Genomic DNA, 3,762 nt, shown 5'->3' with positions numbered 1-3,762 from the left:
ACTGAAGCTCCTCTCTCTGTTTCAGTTTCACTCTGGAGGGTGAAGGTCTGCGTGGGAGGAAGAGGAGGAGGAGGAAGAGGAGGAGGAGAGGTGAGGAAGAGGTGAAGGATCCTCACAGATAAACCACCTGCTGCCCGACCACATTACAGCCTGTGAGAAACACACAAACTCACCTCTTCAGAACTGCTTTTAATCTGTAATTAACATATTTGAAATGTGTTTTTATGAATTTTTACTCTTTTGCTGTATAAATAAAAATGCATTATTATTATTAACTGCTTTCCTAATGTGTTTTTTAACTAGATAAATGCAGTGGTGGGATGATATGAAGTACATTTACTCCAAAATGTTACTTATATTTCCACTTTCTCACAGGATATATTTTATTTTGAATTAAAAGCTACCGTGTATATTTTTAAATGTATACTGTATAGTACACAATGTTAATGTGATTCTGTCCCTTAAGCAGATTGGTATATTAGTGATATAATGTATTCTGTATATTTCATAGTGTGTACTCGTCTGAATATATGTATTTTCTACTGACAATATGTATATTTTTTTATGTTTTAATGTTTATTTTAATTGTATTTTATTCTATTTAAAAAAAATGTCTATCTATCTATCTACACTTTTTACTTAGACAGCTTAGTTACTTTACATATTTAGATTAGTAGCTAATACAAAATAGCTCTCCCAGCTGTGATGAACATATGAATGCATTAATGATATAATAATTAAATATATATGATTCTGAAATGGGGCATTACACTTGATAAGTACTCCTCAAAATGTCTCCACTATTTATTGGTTTTCTTAATGAAAGGAAACTTTACAAACCATCAGCCAGAGATGGTTCCTGGAGGATCAGAATACACTGTAGTACTCGCAGCTCTGAAACTCTCCGGGGATCTGTGTGTGTGTGTGGGTGTGTGTGTGTGTGTGTGTGTGTGTGTGTGTGTGTGTGTGGTTTGTGTGGTGTTGGTGTGGTGTGTGTGTGGTGTGTGTGTGTGTGTGTGTGTGTGTGTGTGGTGGTGTGTGTGTAACCCTTTGGCTCTCCACTCCCCCGCCCACTCACCAGTTGCATTGATTTGCATGAAGCCTGCAACAAGCTGAAAAAAGCTGCACCATGTGTGTGTTATTTTATTAACACAAGCACAGATCATCTTGAAGAGGAAATAACACAAAGGAATAAAACGAGGTAAAATAATAATAATACAAATTGATTTTCATGGTTCTCAAAGACTCTGTACATAATGGTAAAATTATCACAAAAAAACACACTTAAAATCTAAAAAATGTATTAAATATCACAAGGAATTTGTACTTTAATTGAGTATCTCCACCTTAGTTTACACTTCGGACTCCACGAGGTTAATTGATCGTGTAGCTTGTATAGGCAGTATAGAAAATATCAGCAGCATTAAAGTGATAAACACAAGAATGCATCACTAACTATGATCTAAAGCAAGGAGATCCCTTTTGATATCTGGAATTAAAAAGTTGCTGAATGAATAACAAGGGTTTAATTGTACAATGTGGATTATCATGAGAATATCTTTTTACTAATCTTCACAGGAGCTTAGATTGAACCACACGACAACAAGGTCCAATCAGAAGCTGTTTCTGAGCTTTCCGTCAACAGTTAAAAGCTTAGTTCAATTAGGAGAGACTTCATTTTGTTTTTTAAAGAACATTTATTGACACACGCGGATTAAAACCCTGATCATATATCTTAGAGGGAGAAATGCAGCCGTGAGTCACTGGACATGATGAAAGGAGGTGGATGGGGTGGAGGCGGGCCGCAGCATGAACACCTGAAATCACAGCTGACTGCAGGAGAGAGGAGAACCTTTTTAAAGTTTGACTGCAGCACGGTGATTGGCTGCTGGAGATTGTCGTGAATGGTAATTGGTTAAAAGAGAACACATGATGAGCTGATTAATGCAGCTGCAGAGTGAATGTATATATATACCCAGTCTTCCTGAAAGAACTTGTGCTGAGCTTCATTTGCCAAGTTGTCATGGAACTGCTTAAGTTTTCTTTGTTCTAAGCATTTTAATGACGTTGTGTCCATCTTGGCTTAAAAGACAACTTGATGAATACGAGTTGAAATGGAAGATCATGTGATTAGAGGGAAACAGCTGTCTCTGTTTTACACGTTGTTGCCAGAATTTCAGAGAAAACTTAATAGAGGACAAACATATTATTTTTCTTTTAGTTTGACACGTTCTGTGCTGGGACAAGAAGTCTTCAAGCTTCACAACAGAGACACTAAATGTAATCTTCAGCAGCTATTTCATGCAATCACATTATGTCTTTTTTAATGACATGGAAATATCTTAAACGTTCCATTTTTGTTTTTCTAACTTGGCCAATGTAGCATCTCTGGAGAATATAATCACACGTTATCTACAGAACATAAACACACAGCTAACCTGCACAACATTCAGTAAGCCGTTTATTTGCACCCAACGCTCAGCATGCAACGGAAGCGCTGGACTTCCCTCTGGTACCAGTCTGTTGCACGACCAAAAGTGATGGGATGAGCAGATGCATCGCCATGGCAACACAATTACACTGCCATAACGTGGGAGGCGAGGATCACGTTATGATCCGCGGTTAGATCGAGTAATTATTCACACGCCTGCAGGAAGCAACATTTATCTTTCTACAGAAAAAACATCTTTCTGCTAAAACATGTCTTTTATAGTTTGGTGAGATTTCTGCCGTTATGTGTTTTGAAACGATGTGATTATTAGTGATTAAATATAATTAAAGTAGTCCTCTCCCTGCTGATGTTCAGTGTGATATCAGTATGTAGTGTCTAACTTTAAAGAGTCCTCTCCTGCTGATGTTCAGGTGTATATCAGTATGTAGTGTCTCTACTTTAAGAGTCCTCTCCTGCTGATGTTCAGGTGTATATCAGTATGTAGTGTCTCTACTTTAAAGAGTCCTCTCCTGCTGATGTTCAGGTGTATATCAGTATGTAGTGTCTCTACTTTAAAGGTCTCTCCTGCTGATGTTCAGTGTATATCAGTAGGATGGTCTCTACTTTAAAGAGTCCTCTCCTGCTGATGTTCAGGTGTATATCAGTATGTAGTGTCTCTACTTTAAAGAGTCCTCTCCTGCTGATGTTCAGGTGTATATCAGTATGTAGTGTCTCTACTTTAAAGAGTCCTCTCCTGCTGATGTTCAGGTGTATATCAGTATGTAGTGTCTCTACTTTAAAGAGTCCTCTCCTGCTGATGTTCGGTGTATATCAGTATGTAGTGTCTCTACTTTAAAGAGTCCTCCTTCCTGATGTTCAGGTGTATATCAGTAGTAGTGTCTCTTTAAAGAGTCCTCTCTGCTGATTCAGGTGTATATCGGTATGTAGTCTCTACTTTAAAGAGTCCTCTCCTGCTGATGTTCAGGTGTATATCAGTATGTAGTGTCTCTACTTTAAAGAGTCCTCTCCTGCTGATGTTCAGGTGTATATCGTATGTAGTGTCTCTACTTTAAAGAGTCCTCTCCTGCTGATGTCAGGGTGTATATCAGTATGTAGTGTCTCTACTTTAAAGAGTCCTCTCTGCTGATGTTCAGGTGTATATCGGTATGTAGTGTCTCTACTTTAAAGAGTCCTCTCCTGCTGATGTTCAGGTGTATATCAGTAGTATGTAGTGTCTCTACTTTAAAGAGTCCTTCCTGCTGATGTTCAGGTGTATATCGGTATGTAGTGTCTCTAACTTTAAAGAGTCCTCTCCTGCTGATGTTCAGGTG

Source organism: Trematomus bernacchii, unplaced genomic scaffold, assembly GCF_902827165.1.
Source record: "Trematomus bernacchii unplaced genomic scaffold, fTreBer1.1, whole genome shotgun sequence".
Lineage (NCBI taxonomy): Eukaryota > Metazoa > Chordata > Actinopteri > Perciformes > Nototheniidae > Trematomus > Trematomus bernacchii.
Note: the sequence above shows the minus strand (reverse complement) of the source record.